Raw genomic sequence first — 17,678 nt, 5'->3', positions numbered from 1 at the left:
TGTTTCTCTAGAGAACCCTAACTAATACAGTGGGAATGAACTCTCAGTTGAGTGAACCAATGGGTGCTGTATCTGGTTACTCTCATTCATGACAGATTGTTTCCTCTTAAGTTTTATAGTTCTGGGTTTGTGAATATGGCCTCAGAATGGCCTCATCATTTGGAATCCACGTCGCTATGTTTGAGGTGTTGCATTTGCTCTGCCAAGAGTGCCTCCCAGGTGCTGTCAACTCTGGACCACTTTGTTAATTTTGTTTGGGGGTCCTAGACCATGTAGATAGTATTATTTAAGCACTCAACCCAAGTGAGGGCAAGCCCTTGGTTATGGATTCTCAAAGGAGACCTTTCTCTGAGAAAGGTCTCAGGTCAGGATGGACAAGTTTCTTTTGTGCTCCCTGGGTTGGTGGGCAGATTTTTATATCACCAACTCTTTCACTGAGGGTGCCATTTTTAAAGAAAGCCAGTTTTATTTAAGGGTCTGATTTCAACTCCCCAGGCAAGGCCTCCTTGCCAATCCCCAGGTGAGTATAAAACCACCTAGGTTATGGAAATGGTATTACCAAGATACACAACCAACCAAGCAGCAGTGACATCGGCTTACACAGCTCTGGTTTTCAATTTCTTCTTCGTGTATGGCTCCCAGAAATGACCATTACTTTTTTTGCAAGTTCAATTATACTTTTTTTTAAATTTGTGGTAGCATATATACAACATAAAATTTCCCATCTCAACTGCTGCCAAGCACATAATTCAGTTGTGTTAATTACATTCACAATGTTGTGCTATCATTATCCCAAACAGAAACACTGCAGCCATTATGCATTCACTCCCCATTCCCTCTCCCTCTGCTTCCCACCCAACCCTCATAACCTATACTCTACACACATCTCTCTGAATTTGCATATTCTAGTTATTTCCTATAAGCGGAGTCATTCAATATCTGTCCTTTTGCGTCTGGCTTATTTCATTCAATGTGATGTTTTCTAGGTCACGTGTATTGTAGCGTTCTTTCTTTTTTATGGGTGAATAATATTCCACGGTATGTTCTAAAGGTTGCAAAAACTTCTATCAACTTCTGACAGCTTCTGACACCAACCGTAAATACTGCAGTAATTCAATTCAATTCTGACTCTAACTACTGGGAGTTAGGCCAAACTCCGCAAGTTATGGCAATCCTCTACAAGATTGTCCTTCCCACACCAGTCTTAAGTTTGGGGGCCCACGCCACTGACATTTCTGACCAGTTAATTACAAATTTAGGGATCCCCACCAGCACATTGGGTTTGAAATTTGCTAGAATGACTCATAGAACTAACTGAAAGCACTATACTTGAGATTACAGTACTATATTATAGTCACAACATACAAATAAGAAGTCAAAAGAAGAGACACCTATGGTAAGGTCTAGGAGGATCTCACACACAAGCCCGTGTCCTCTCCATGTGGAGTCAGGATATGCCACCCTTCCCGCACAGCAATGTACCTTCTCAATCACGGAAGCTCTCTCCTGAACTTCCAGTGTCCCAAGTTTATGTGGGGTTCCATTGAGGAATGAATCCATGCCCATGTGGTTGAATTCAATCTCTAGACCTAATCACATGGTTGGTCTTTCTGGGGTGGTCAGAGCCCTATCTTAAAACTACAGGGTGTCTAGTCCCACCCTGTCATCCTATTAGCATATGAACTATCAGGTGTGGTTCCAGGCCAGCCATGATTAACAAATAAAACACTCCCATCATAGAAATTCCTGGGATGTAGAGGTTATCTCTCCAGGAATTGGGGACAAAGACCAGCCATGTTTTTATTATGCTACATATGTATAAACCATACTCCGTCCATTAGTCTATGATGGACAGCTTCCATGTTTTGGCAATTGTGAATAATGCTGCTATGAACAATGGCATACCGATATCTGTTTAATCCCTGCTTTCAATTCTTTGGGGTATGGAGCTAGAAGTAGGATTGCCAGGTCATATGGTAGCTTTTATGCTTACTTTTTTGGGGCCTCACCACACTGTTTTCCATGGTAGCTGTACCATTTTCTATCCCCCCAACAACTGTACAACAATTTCTATAAATCCTTGCAAGCACTTGTTATTTTCCATTTTTTTTAATAATAATGATTCTCGGTGTGAGGTAGAATCTCACGTGGTTTTGATTTTCATTTGCCTGATGGCTAATGAAGTTGAACATCTTCTGGTGTGAATTGACCATTTGCATATATTCTTTGCAGAAATGTCTATTTGAGTACTTTGCCCATTTTTAAATAGGGTTGTCTTGTTAAGCTGCTCAGCTACACATTTTAAAGAGTGTTTGCATAATTGGTTTTGGATGATGAAAAAGTTTTGGTAATAGATGGTGATGATAGTAGCATAATATTGTGAATGTAATTAATGTCACTGAATTGTACACTTAAAAATGGTTAAAGTGGCAAATTTTATGTTGTATATTTCTTACCACAACACATTTTCTAAAAAAAAAAAAGAAAAGTACATCAGTAAGCTATAGGACTTCAAGCAGCCTAATATACAAGTAATTAGAGTCTGAAGGAGAGGAAAGACAGAGGAGGTACAGAAAAAGAAAGTTTTAAAAAATAATAATGGCCAGGGTGCACAGGTGGTTCAGTGGCAGAAGGCTCACCTTCCATGCAGGAGACCCAGGTTTGATTTCCAAACGATGCACCCCCGAAATTTAAAAAAAATTCTAAACTGGATGAATATTATAAACATACAGATCTTAAAAGCTCAATAAATCTCTCAGACAAAACAATTCACTAAGGCATATCATAATCAAATTGTTTAAAGCCAGTGATAAAGTGAAAAATTATAAAGCAGCCAGAGAGAAATCCACAGAGAAAGAAAGCCAACTGGTGATTGCCAGGGACTGGGGAAGGAGGGAATGAGCTAATGGAAATGAGATTTCTTGTGGGGGTAATTGAAATCTGGAATTTGATAGTGGTGATGGTTGCACAACTCTGTGACTACTAAAAACCACTGAATTGTACACTTGAAAAGGGCAAATTTCATGGCATGCAAATTATATGTCAATTTTTGAAATAACAATTTTAAAAAGCAGTCAGAGAAAAAAATACACTGTGTACAGAGGGACAAAGACAAGAATAATATCAGATTTCTTAGAAACAATACAAGCGAGAAATCAATATAACAACATCTTTAAAGTATTAAAAGAAAATGACCCAGCAAATCTAGAATTCTATACCCAGCAAAGATATTTTTCAAAAATGAAGACATAATGATTGCATGTGTAGAATGGTATGATCTCTAAATGTTGGGTTAATTTCTTTTTTTCCGTTAATTAAAAAAAAAAAAAGAGAAGGGATAATTGGAGATGAAGGGATACAGACTGTACAACGGGACTGGATATAAAAACTCAGAAATGGACAGCACAATACTACCCAATTGTAATGCAATTATGTTAAAACACTGAATGAAGCTGCATGTGAGGTATAGGTTTTTTGTTTTTGTTTTATTTGTTTTTTTTTCTTTCTATTATTGTTTTAATTCTTATTCTGTTGTCTTTTTATTTCTTTTTCTAAATCGATGCAAATGTACTAAGAAATGATGAATATGCAACTATGTGATGTTATTAAGAATTACTGATTGTACATGTAGATTGGAATGATTTCTAATTGTTTTGTTAATTCTTTTTTTATTAATAAAAAAAATATTTAAAAAAAAAAAATGAAGACAAAAAAATATATATTTCAGATGTATGAAACCAAAACCAATAGCCCACATCACAAGAAAAGGTAAAAGCAGCAGGAAAATACACTAAAAGGAAATCTGGATTTATACAAAGGAATGAAGAATATGGGTGTGCTGGTTTAAAAGGATTTTGAACGCTAGAAAAGCCATGTTTTAATCCTGACCCATCTTGTGGACGCAGCCCTTTCTTTTAATCCCTATTCAATGCTGTAGGTTGGAAACTTGATAAGATTATCTTCACAGAGATGTGATTCACCCAATTGTGGGTATTGACTTTGATTAGAGGGAGATGTGACTCCACCCATTCCAGGTAGGTCTTGATTAGTTTACTGGAATCCTTTAAAAGAAGAAACATTTTAGAGAGAGCTGGAAAGCCACGAGAGAGCCACAACAACCACGAGAGTGCAAGCAGCCAGAGACCATTGGAAATGAAGAAGGAAAATGCCCTTGGGGGAGCTTCGTGAAACAAGAAGCCTGGAGAAAAAGCTACCAGACCATGTTTGCCATGTGCCTTTCCAGTTGAGAGAGAAACCCTGAACTTCATTGGCCTTTCTTATTAATTAAAAAAATTAACAAACAAAACATTAAGAGATCATTCCATTCTACATATACAATCGGTAATTCTTAATATCATCACATAGTTGCATATTCATCATTTCTTAGAACATTTGCATCCATTTAGAAAAAGAAATAAAAAGACAACAGAAAGAGAAATAAAATGATAACAGAGAAAAAAAAGATTATACATACCATACCCCTTACCCCTCGCTTTCATTTACCACTAGCATTTCAAACTAAATTTATTTTAACATTTGTTCCCCCTATTATTTATTTTTATTCCATATGTTCTACTCTTCTGCTGATATAGTAGCTAAAAGGAGCATCAGACACAAGGTTTTCACATCCGCAGAGTCGCATTGTGAAAGCTTTATCATTGTTCAATCATCATCAAGAAACATGGCTACTGGAACACAGCTCTACATTTTCAGGCAGTTCCCTCCAGCCTCTCCACTACATCTTGAACAACAAGGTGATATCTACTTAATGCATAAGAATAACCTCCAGGATAACCTCTCGACTCTGTTTGGAATCTCTCAGCCATTGACACTTAGTCTCATTTCACTCTTCCCCCTTTGGTCGAGAAGGTTCTCTCAATCCCCTGATGTTAATTCTCAGCTCATTCTAGGGTTTTTCTCAGTCCCTTGATGCTGAGTCTCAGCTCATTCCAGGATCCCCGTCCCACGTTGCCAGGAAGGTCCACACCCCTGGGAGTCATGTCCCACGCAGAGAGGGGGAGGGTGGTGAGACTGCTCATTGTCTTGGCTGGAGAGAGAGGCCACATCTGAGCAAGAAAAGAGGCTCTCTTGGGGGTGACTCTTAGGCCTAAATTTTAAGTAGACTTGACCTATCCTTTGTGGGGTTAAGTTTCATGTGAACAAACCCCAAGCCTGGGGGGTCAGCCTATAGCTTTGGTTGTCCACACTGCTTGTGAGAATATCTCCCCACTCTCACCATTCCCCGAAGGGGGCTTGCAAATACTTTTCCAGTCACTGATCAAATCACTCTGGGATTCATCGGGGCATCACTCTGGACAAACCAACAAAATCTCATGTGCTACCTGAGATTCCAAGTACTTATGACATTCAGTCAAACTATCTACATGAGTTATATTAGGAAATGCTCTAGTCAAAATATAAATTTTGTAACAAATAAACATTTTTTGCTTTAGTCTCACACATAAGGTGACATTTTAAAGTATTAATTATCATCTATTTTCAACACCCTGCAATAATGACATTCCTTTGTTCTTCCTCGGGCAAAAACATTTCTTAAATTTCTACATTGTACATTTCACTATTATTATACACTCTAGGCATTCCTAGATTATACCATCTCGATCTTTACCATCTATCTTTCTTTCTGATTTCATTTATGTCCCCAGTCCTCCTCCCTCTATCATTCTCACATGCAGGTTCATTCAGTGTTTTAACATAATTATATTACTGTTAGGTAGTATTGTGCTGTCCATATCTGAGACCTTATATTCAGTCCTGTTGCATAATCTGTATCCCTTCAGCTCCCATCACCCAATATCTCACCCTATTTCTATCTCCTGATGGTTTCTGTTACCAAGGAAATATTCTAAGTTTATTCACTAACATCAGTTCATGTCAGTGAGACCATACAGTATTTGTCCTTTTGTTTCTGGCTAATCACACTCAGCATAATGTCCTTAAGGTCCATTCATGTTGTTACATACTTCATAACTTTATTCTATCTTACAGCTGCATAATATTCCATCTTATGTAAATGTCACAGTTTGTTTAGTCAACTGTCTGTTGATGGACATTTTAGCTGTTTCCATCACTTGGTAATTGTTAATAATGCTGCTATAAACATGTAAATGTCCATTTGTGTCCTTGGCCTTGTGACCTTTGAGTAGAGACAGCATATACATGGTGTGCTGGTTTGAAGGGAAGTATGCCCCCTAAGAAAAGCCATGTTTTAATATGGATCCCATTTCTTAAAGGTAGAATAGTCTCTATTCAATGCTGTGTATTTGGGACTGTGATGGGATCATCTCCCTGGTTGATGAGATTTAGTTAAGAACGGTTGTTAAACTGGATTAGGGGATGACACGTCTCCACCCATCTGAGTGGGTCTTGATTAGTTTCTGAAGTCCTATAAAAGAGGAAACATTTTGGAGAATGAGAGACTCAGAGAGGGCAGAGAATGCTGCAGCACCACGAAGCAGAGTCCACCAGCCAGCGACCTTTGGAGATGAAGAAGGGAAATGCCTCCCGGGGAGCTTCATGAAACCAGAAGCCAGGAGAGAAAGCTAGCAGATGACGCTGTGTCTGCCATGTGCCCTTCCAGCTGAGAGAGGAGCCCTGACCGTGTTCACCATGCGCCTTTCCAGATGAGAGAGAAACCCTGAACTTCATCAGCCTTCTTGAACCAAGGTATCTTTCCCCGGATGCCTTTGATTGGACATTTCTATAGACTTGTTTTAATTGGGACATTTTCTCGGCCTTAAATCTGTAAACTAGCAACTCATTAAATTTCCCTTTTTAAAAAGCCATTCCGTTTCTGGTATATTGCATTCCAGCAGCTAGCAAACTAGAACAGATTTTGGTACCAGGAGTGGGGTGCTGCTGCTGTGGTTTGCAAATACCAAGCATGTTGGAGTGGCTTTTTAAATGGATAAGGGGAAGATTCTGGAAGAATCTTGATAGAGAAGCTTGTGAGAAGCTTGATAGAGAATGCCTAGAATGTTTTGGAGAGACTGTTGGTAGAAATGTGGACTCTAAAGATACCTCTGATGAGGCCTTAGAAAGAAATGAGGCACGTGTTATTGAAAACTGGAAGGAAGGTGATCCTTGTTTTAAAATGGCAGATAATCTGGCAAAGTTGACTAATGGTATTGGCTGGAAGGCAGATTTTAAAAGCCATGAACTTGGATATTTAGCAGAAGAGATCTCCAAATTAAATGTTGAAAGTGCAGTCTGGTTTCTCCTTGCAGCTTATAGTGAAATGCGACAGGAAAGAGATAAGCTGAAAACTGAACTCTTGAGTAAAAAGAAACCAGAAATTGAGGTCCCAGAAAATTCTGGGCCTACAGAAAGGGAGACTACAGAGTATAGTGTGGATTTAAACAAATGTGGAACTAGCCAGCCATTTCAGAGAAAGTCAGGATCAGACATGGAGTTATCCAGGAAAGATTTGTGGAAACTCCTTATGTCTAATGGGCATGATCCAAGGCTACTGCATAGAAAGCCAACGAGAGTGCTGTGGGACCTGTATAAACAGAGCTGCTGCCAGTCTGGACTGAGGGGTTCAGAGAAGGGGCACATTGGAGGAAAAATAACTTCAGAGGCAAAACCGTGGAGGCTGAGGTCTGAAGTCAAGAAGCCTCAGACCAGGAGAGTGGACCCACCCAAGCCCATGGAGAGGGTGAGTTTGCCCCAAAGGCAGAGAATGGGCCTTCCACCTCATTGCAGTGGAAGAGTCATGCCGCCTCAGGCCTTGGAGAGGGTGAAGCACATTTCTTGGGGTTGGGGGAGAGCCTGGCTGCCACCACATGGAGGGGCTGAGCATGTGCCCCGGAGATGGCAGAGAGCCCGGGTGCGGCCCCAATGCTTGGAGAGGGTGGAGCCGAGAGAAAGGTGGTCTCCCCAATATCCCCCAAGGTTGCATTCAGAGAGAGGCAGGCGTAGGCATTTGGAAAGGGTGGGACTGCCACTTTCTAAAGCCCTGAGGATAAATGAGTCTCAGACTTTGAAATCTAATGGACTTTGCCCTGCAGGTTTTCGAAACTGTATGGGTCCAGTGACTCCTGTGTTCCTTCCTCCCTATGGAAATGTATATATATATCCTATGAATGTTCCTCCTTTGTATGTTGGCAGCAAATAACTTGTGAGTTTTCAAAGGTCCAGAGCAAATGGAGAGAATTTTGCCTTAGGACAGACCATGCCTGTAACTGACTTGATGAGATTTTATACTGTCTCTAATTTTTTACTTCATTGTATTGCTACTGATAGGTTTAAGGATTTCTGATATTGTTATGAAATTAATGTATTTTGTATTTGGGAAAAACATGTCTTTTTTAGGGGCCAGAGGGTGGAATGTGCTGGTTTGAAGGGAAGTATGCCCCCTAAGAAAAGCCATGTTTTAATATGGATCCCATTTCTTAAAGGTAGAATAGTCTCTATTCAATGCTGTGTATTTGGGACTGTGATGGGATCATCTCCCTGGTTGATGAGATTTAGTTAAGAACGGTTGTTAAACTGGATTAGGGGATGACACGTCTCCACCCATCTGAGTGGGTCTTGATTAGTTTCTGAAGTCCTATAAAAGAGGAAACATTTTGGAGAATGAGAGACTCAGAGAGGGCAGAGAATGCTGCAGCACCACGAAGCAGAGTCCACCAGCCAGCGACCTTTGGAGATGAAGAAGGGAAATGCCTCCCGGGGAGCTTCATGAAACCAGAAGCCAGGAGAGAAAGCTAGCAGATGACGCTGTGTCTGCCATGTGCCCTTCCAGCTGAGAGAGGAGCCCTGACCGTGTTCACCATGCGCCTTTCCAGATGAGAGAGAAACCCTGAACTTCATCAGCCTTCTTGAACCAAGGTATCTTTCCCCGGATGCCTTTGATTGGACATTTCTATAGACTTGTTTTAATTGGGACATTTTCTCGGCCTTAGATCTGTAAACTAGCAACTCATTAAATTTCCCTTTTTAAAAAGCCATTCCGTTTCTGGTATATTGCATTCCAGCAGCTAGCAAACTAGAACACATGGGTCCTGTTTTTTAAACCATTCTGCCAGACTATGTCTTTTGATTGGAGAGTTTAATCCATTAACATTCAGTGTTATTACTGTATGGGTAGTACTTTCTTCTACTATTTTGCCTTCTGGATTTTATATGTCATATCTAATTTTCCTTCCTTTTACCTTTACTCATAGTCTTCCTTTCTACACTCTTCTCCACACCTCTCTCTTCTGTCTTCGAATCTGTCTCTAGTGTTCCCTTTAGTATTTCTTGCAGAGCTGGTCTCTTGGTCACAAATTCTCTCAGTGATTTTTTGTCTGAAAATGTTTTCATTTCTCCCTCATTTTTGAAGGACAATTTTGCTGGATATAGAATTCTTGGTTGGCAGTTTTTCTCTTTTAATAATTTAAATATATTATCCCACTGTCTTCTCGCCTCCATGGTTTCTGCTGAGAGATCTGCGCATAGTCTTATTGGGCTTCCCTTGTATGTAATGGATTGCTTTTCTCTTGCTGCTTTCAAGATCCTCTCTTTCTCTTTGACCTTGGACATTCTGATTATTAAATGTCTTGGAGTATGTCTATTTGGATCTGTTCTCTTTGGGGTATGCTGCACTTCTTGGATCTGTAATTTTAAGTCTTTCATAAGAGTTGGGAAATTTTCAGTGATAATTTCCTCCATTAGTTTTCCTCCTCCTTTTCCATTCTCTTCTCCTTCTGGGACACCCACAACACGTATATTCATGAGCTTCATTTTGTCTTTCAATTCCCTGAGTCCCTGCTCATATTTTTCCATTTTTTTTTTCCGATAGTTTCTGTTTCTTGTTGGATTTCAGATGTTCTGTCCTCTGGTTCATTAATCCTATGTTCTGCCTCTCGAAATCTACCATTGTAGGTTTCCATTGTTTTGTTCATCTCTTCTGCCTTGCCTTTCATTCCCATAAGTTCTGTGATTTGTTTTTTCAGACTTTCAGTTTCTTCTTTTTGTTCCTTCCTTGCCTTTTTTATATCCTCCCTCAATTCATTGATTTAGTTTTTGATGAGGTTTTCCATGTCTGTTTGTATATTCTGAATTAGTTATTTCAGCTCCTGTATGTCATTTGAATTGTTGGTTTGTTCCTTTGACTGGGCCATATCTTCAATTTCCTTAGTGTGATTTGTTATTTTTTGCTGGCATCTAGGCATTTAATTACCTTAATTAGTTTATTCTGGAGATTGCTTTCACTTCTTTTATCTAGGGTTTTCTTGCTGGATGAATTTGTTGTCTATCTGTTCTTTGACATTCTGTTCAGCTTTATCTGAACCTTTAGCTTAAGTTTTGTTTAACAGAGGAGAATTTTTCAGTTCTTGTTTTCTTGTTTCTTGCCCTGCTTGTGTGGTACCTTTCCCCCACACACACTTAGGAGGATCTGCTTAGATATTATAGACCCCAGCCAGATTTTCCCAGACCAAACTGGCCTCCTATCAGGAGGAAAGAGTCACCTGCGTCGGTTTTCCCTGAGCATGAGACCCAGCAGGTTGAAAGACTTTCCTGTGAAGTCTCTGGACTCTGTTTTTCTTATCCTGCCCAGTATGTGGCGCTTGTCTGACTGCAGGTCCCACCAGCATAAGATGATGCGGTACCTTTAACTTTGGCTGGGGGTTTGTTGGAGACAGAGGAGAGGTTTTAGGCTGGTTTTAATGGCTTCAAATTACCAAGCCCTGGTGTCTGAATTTCTTGATGGAGGGATTCCACCTGGGTGGGCCTTCACCCCTCCCCTGGGGAAGGCACAGGCTCCAGATAAGCCCCCAAAAGAGCTCACTGCTGCCTATGCCTGGGGCAGTTGCAGCCTGAAAAGTCCTGCCGCTGTATCCAGAGGCAGTCAAGCCTTTGTAGATACACAGTCACAAAAACCTGTTTCCTTCTTTTTTTTCCTCCTTTTTCTGTCAGTCCTGCCCCCTTGGTGCCGGGGCAAAAATGAGCAACCTCCGCTTTGATTGGGTTCACCTAAGCTGGGGGCCTATTTTTAGTAGTCAGAATTTGTTAATTAGTTCCACAATTGGCGTTTGATTGTGCCCAGTCCCTGCTGCTGGTAAAGTCCTTTCCTTTCCCCTCTGGGAAGCGGCCTGTCGGGGAGGGGCACTGGCTGCTGCAGCTTTGGGAACTCACGGTTTTGGGGGGTGCTCACAGCCGGTCCAGCTGGTCCAGACTGGGGTACGCTGTGTGTCTGGTCACTGACGTGGCCCCAGGAGCTGTTCTGTACTGTTTCTGGTTATTTAGCAGTTGTTCTGGAGGACGAACTAAAATGCACACGTTGTTAAGCCGCCATCTTGACCCAGAACTGTCAATTGATTTTTAGCAAGGGTGACAATTCCACACAATGGGGAAAATAGTCTTTTCAACAAATTGTACTGGGACAATTCACATGCAAAGAATGAATTTGGATCCCTACCTCACATTATACACAAAATTTAACTTAAAACGGATCAAGGAGCTAAATACAAGAGCTAAAACTATGAAATCCTTAGAAGGATTAAAGACATAAATCTTCATAACCTTGGGTTTGGGAATAGCTTCTTAGATATGACACCAAAAGTACAAGTAACAGGAAAAAAATAGATAAACTGGACTTCATTAAAATTAAAAAGTTCTGGCATCAAAGGACATTATCCACAGGGTGAAAAGATAACCAACTGAATGGGAGAAAATAGCCTCAAATCACATCTTGATAAGGGTTTAATATCAGGAATATATAAAGAACTCTTCCAACTCAAGAAGAAACATTTGTCATTTGACATTTTCCAAAAAAAATAGACATTTGGTAATGGGTGGTGATGATGATAGGACAACATTATGACTAAACATTTCTCCAAAACAGATATTTTTCCAAAGAAAAATGCAAATGACCAAAAAGCACGTGAAAAGATACTCAACATCATTAGCTATTAGGGAAATACATATCAACACCAGAATGAGATGCCACTCCACACCCATTAAGATGATTATAATAAAAAAGACAGAAATTAACAAGTGTTATAGAGGATGTGTGGAAAATGGAACCCTCTTACATTGCTGATAAGAACATAAAATGGTGTAGTCATTTTGAAAAAATATTTGGGAATTCTTTTAAAAAACGGCAGTTGCCATATAACCAAGAAATTCCATTCCTAAACATATAACCAAGAGAAATGAAAACATATGTCCACCCAAAAACTCAAACAAATTATCATAGCAGCATTTATTCATAACAGCCAAAATATGCAAACAACTCACATGACTATCAACTGATGAATGGATAAATATAATATGGTATATCCATGTAGGGGAATATTATTCAGCCATGAAAAAGAATGAAGCACTGATACACACTACAATGTCCAAGAACCTTGGAATCACTGTGCTAAGGGAAAGAAAACAGATGCAAAAGGTCATATATTGTATGATTCCATTTATATAAAATGTCCAAAATAGACAAATAACTACAAACAGAAGGTAGATTAGTGGCTGCCAGCAGCTGGGGGGTAGGGGGGAAGGGAAGTTTAGTGACTGCTAATGGGAATGGGGTTTCTCTGGGGGATGATTAAAATATTCTGAAATTAGATAATGCTGATGCTTATACAACTCTGTGGATATACTAAAAGCCACTGAATTGTACACTCTAAAATGACAAATTTTGCAGAAAGTAAATTATGTCAAGTTTTTTTTTCCCTGTTTATCTTTATTGCAGGTGCATGGGTGGTTCAGTAGTAGAATGATCGCTTTTCATGCAAGAGACCCGGGGTTGATTTCCTGACCATGCATCCCCCGGAAAAAAAAGAGAGAAAAAAAAATATATATATAATTAGCTTTATTTGATCCATGATGAAGCCAAACATTTTTCCATGTTTATTGACTGTTATTATCATTTTTGCGATTGTCTATTGCCCATTTTTCAACTGACGTGACAATCATTATTTCTAAGAAATTCTTACATATAAAGGGGACTATGTCTACGATATATATATATATATTTTAAGGAAACACACAATACACTTAGAACCACCAAAAATGGATATCTTAGTTTAACCATAGGCATATTTAAATAAAGTATCCATATAATCACTGTAAAACCTGTATGTGCACAGTACTTCATAAACCAATTTAAAATTAAGGCAACAAGAAAAAAATCTACAAATTCAGATAGCAAAGTTCTTAAATTTTAAATATTAAACACTAACTTAGATACCATTTGATCAGCTGTCAAAACTGTAAATGTTTGCAAAATATAAAGTAGAGGTGTGCGAGGGTAGTTTGGTGGCAGAATTCTTGCCTGCCATGTGGGAGACCCAGGTTCGATTCCTGGCCCATGCACCTTCCAAAAACCAACCAATCAACCAAAAATAACAACAAAATTCAACTAATGGTGCGGCAATAATGGGATACTCACATGGAGAAATAATGAAATTTGATCCCCGCTGTACACCATGTATATATATCAAGTAGAAAGTTCTTACAAATATCTGCCTTGTTATAGTAATGACCTATATTACTAAATATTTTCCTAATTCCAGGAAAATATGAAGATACAAATATTTTTACAATTAGCATATGAAAATCTTAGCCACCAAAAATGGATATCTTCGTTAGCTTTTCCATGGCATATTTTGTTTTGCTTGTTTGTTTTTAACTTTTTTTTATTGCATAGTGTATTAGTTAGGGTTCTCTAGGGAAACAGAATCAACAGGGAACACTTGCAAATATAAAATTTATAAAAGTGTCTCACGTGACCGCAGGAACGCAGAGTCCAAAATCCACAAGGCAGGCTGTGAAACCAATGACTCCAATGGAGGGTCTGGATGAACTCCACAAGAGAGGCTCACCAGCTGAAGCAGGAATGGAATCTGTCTCCTCTGAGTCCTCCTTAAAAGGCTTCCTGTGATTAAATTTAGCATCACTAATTGTAGAAGACGCTCCCCTTTGGCTTATTACAAATGGAATCAGCTGTGGATGCAGCTGACGAGATCATGACCTAATTCTATGAAATGTCCTCATTGCAACAGACAGGCCAGTACTTGCCCAATCAGATAAACAGGTACCACAACTTGGCCAAGTTGACACATGTCCCTAACCATGACAGCCCACCCCTTGTCAACTTGGCACCTATATATATATCACCTTAAACCATACTTAATTTCCAAATGAAAACAAATAAGCACACATTTTTTTTTCTTTTACCTGACAATACTCAACTGTCCTGCATATAACTGGAAACACATTAAATCTCTCCAGAATAGGGTGCAAATCCTTGGGCAACATTCATTCTTAAACTTGATATCTTATAACTTAAATAGTATAACATGAAAAAAACAGCATTACAGTCCTTGTTTCTGTAACTGATCATGTGGTCGAAGTTCATATTTATCACTACCTTCTTCCACTACCCATTCCATGTTCCCTTTCCCCTCAGCAAGCACTTCAGCTGGCCATGGTTCTTTGCCTGGTGGGGTGACCCAAACCTTCATTCTTGAAGTTTCAGAGCCATTGGTAGTCCTGCCTGGATTGTGTTCTGGCAATTTTCCATTGATTTTAATCACAGGGCATGGTAGTACTAATAGACGCCCTAGGGGATCTCCTATATTCTAAGAAAGCTCTTCTTTACCTCCATTATGTAGTTGCAGTCCTACTTCTTTCTGATAGTCAGGGCCAATTACCCCAGACAATAATGTAATTCCCTTCTTGGCTTGTTGATCCAGAGGCATAAGTAGCCCAAAGTGACCAGGTGGCAATCTTAACTTCCAGTTCAGTGGTATCATTGCTGTTTCTCCTGGAGGAAGCACTCCCCGTTTTGGAACTAAAACCTGTAGACCAGCAGAGCTCAGGGTAGCAGGGACAGGAAGCAAAAATTTTCCTAGTGGATCACTAGGGGTAATAGTGAGTGGTACCACACCCATTTCCACCCCTTGGTTCCTGGACCCATGGATCCTGGCTATGGGAGAAACAGCACCATACAGCGGATGCTGATTCAGAGCATACACAGCTTCCTGGAGAACATTACCCCAGCCTTTCAAGTTTTTGCTACCTAGTTGGCACCGTAATTGAGTTTTCAAAAGGCCATTCCACCATTCTATCAATATTTTCTGGATGATGGGGAACATGGTAAGACCAGAGAATTCCATGAGCATGTGCCCATTCCCGCACTTCATTTGCTGTGAAGTGTGTTCCCTGATCCAAAGCAATGCTATGCGGAATACCATGACAATAGATAAGGCATTCTATAAGCCCACGGATGGTAGTTTTGGCAGAAGCACTGCGTGCAGGGAAAGCAAACCCATATCCAGAGTATGTGTCTATTCCAGTTAGAACAAATCGCTGCCCCTTCCATGAAGGGAGTGGTCCAATGTAGTCAACATGCCACCATGTAGCTGGCTGGTCACCTCGGGGAATGGTGCCATATCGGGGGCTGAGTGTGGGTCTCTGCTGCTGGCAGATTAGGCACTCAGCAGTGGCTGTAGCCAGGTCAGCCTTGGTGAGTGGAAGTCCATGTTGCTGAGCCCACGCATAACCTCCATCCCTACCACCATGACCACTTTGTTCATGAGCCCATTGTGCAATGACAGGAGTTGCTGGGGAAAGAGGCTGACTGGTATCCACAGAACGGGTCATCTTATCCACTTGATTATTAAAATCTTCCTCTGCTGAAGTCACCCTCTGGTGTGCATTCACATGGGACACAAATATCTTCATGTTTGTAGCCCGCTCAGAAAGGTCTATCCACATACTTCTTCCCCAGGTCTCTTTGTCACCAATTTTCCAATTATGGTCTTTCCAAGTCCCTGACCATGCAGCCAAACCATTAGCAACAGCCCATGAGTCAGTATACAAACGCACCTCTGGCCAGTTTTCCTTCCAAGCAAAATGAACAACCAGGTGCACTGCTCAAAGTTCTGTCCACTGGGAGGATTTCCCCTCACCACTGTCCTTCAATGACACCTCAGAAAAGGGTTGTAATGCTGCAGCTGTCCACTTTTGGGTGGTACCTGCATATTATGCTGAACGTTCTGTAAACCAGGCCCGAGTTTTCTCTTCCACAGTCAATTCACTGTAAGGAACTCCCCAAGAGGCCATAGCTCTTACCTTCTACCAAAGAGAAGGTAATGTGGCAGGAGTGGAAACCACGGGCATTTGGGCCACTTCCTCATGTAACTTACTTGTGCCTTTAGGACCTGCTGTGGCCCTATCTGGTATATACTATTTCCATTTTACAATAGAGTGCTGCTGTGCATGCCCAACTTTATGGCTTGGTGGGTCACACAACACCCAACTCATGATAGGCAACTCAGGTCTCATGGTAACTTGGTGGCCCATGGTTAAGCGTTCAGTCTCTACTAAGGCCCAGTAGCAGGCTGAAAGCTCTTTCTCAAAAGGAGAGTAGTTATCTGCAGCAGATGGTAAGGCTTTGCTCCAAAATCCTAAGGGTCTGCATTGTGATTCTCCTGTAGGGGCCTGCCAAAGGCTCCAGACAGCATCTCTATTTGCCAGTGACACTTCCAGCACCATTGGATCTGCTGGATCATACGGCCCAAGTGGCAGAGCAGCTTGTACAGCAGCCTGGACCTGTCGCAGAGCCTCCTCTTGTTCAGGTCCCCACTCAAAATTAGCAGCTTTTCTGGTCACTCGATAAATGGGCCGGAGTAGCACACCCAAATGAGGAATATGTTGTTGCCAAAATCCAAAAAGACCAACTAGGCGTTGTGCCTCTTTTTTGGTTGTGGGAGGGGCCAGATGCAGCAATTTATCTTTCACCTTAGAAGGGATATCTCAACATGCCCCACACCACTAGACACCTAGAAATTTTACTGAGGTGGAAGGCCCCTGTATTTTTGTTGGATTTATCTCCCATCCTCTGACACGCAAATGCCTTACCAGTAAATCTAGAGTAGTTGCTACTTCTTGCTCACTAGGTCCAATCAACATGATATCATCAATATAATGGACCAGTGTGATGTCTTGTGGGAGGCAGAAACGATCAAGGTCTCTGCGAACAAGATTATGACATAGGGCTGGAGAGTTGATATACCCCTGAGGTAGGACAGTGAAAGTATATTGCTGACCTTGCCAGCTGAAAGCAAACTGTTTCTGGTGGTCCTTACTAATAGCTATTGAGAAAAAAGCATTTGCCAGATCAATAGCTGCATACCAGGTACTAGGGGATGTACTGATTTGCTCAAGCAATGATACTACATCTGGAACAGCAGCTGCAATTGGAGTTACCACCTGGTTGAGTTTACGATAATCCACTGTCATTCTCCAAGACCCATCTGTTTTCTGCACAGGCCAAATAGGAGAGTTGAATGGGGATGTGGTGGGAATCACCACCCCTGTATCTTTCAAGTCCTTAAGAGTGGCAGTAATCTCTGCAGTCCCTCCAGGAATACAGTATTGCTCCTGATTTACTATTTTGCTTGGTAGGAGCAGTTCTAGTGGCTTCCACTTGGCCTTTCCCACCATAATAGCCCTCACTGCACGAGTTAGAGAACCAACGTGGGGATTCTGCCAGTTACTCAGTATGTCTATGCCAATTATACATTCCGGAACTAGGGAAATAACTACAGGATGGGTCCGGGGCCCCACTGGACCCACTGTGAGATGGACCTGAGCTAAAACTCCATTGATCACCTGGCCTCCATAAGCCCCCACTCTGACTGGTGGTCCAGAGTGACGTTTTG

The sequence above is a fragment of the Tamandua tetradactyla genome, chromosome 23 (assembly GCF_023851605.1).
Source record: "Tamandua tetradactyla isolate mTamTet1 chromosome 23, mTamTet1.pri, whole genome shotgun sequence".
In the NCBI taxonomy this organism is placed as follows: Eukaryota; Metazoa; Chordata; class Mammalia; order Pilosa; family Myrmecophagidae; genus Tamandua; species Tamandua tetradactyla.
Note: the sequence above shows the minus strand (reverse complement) of the source record.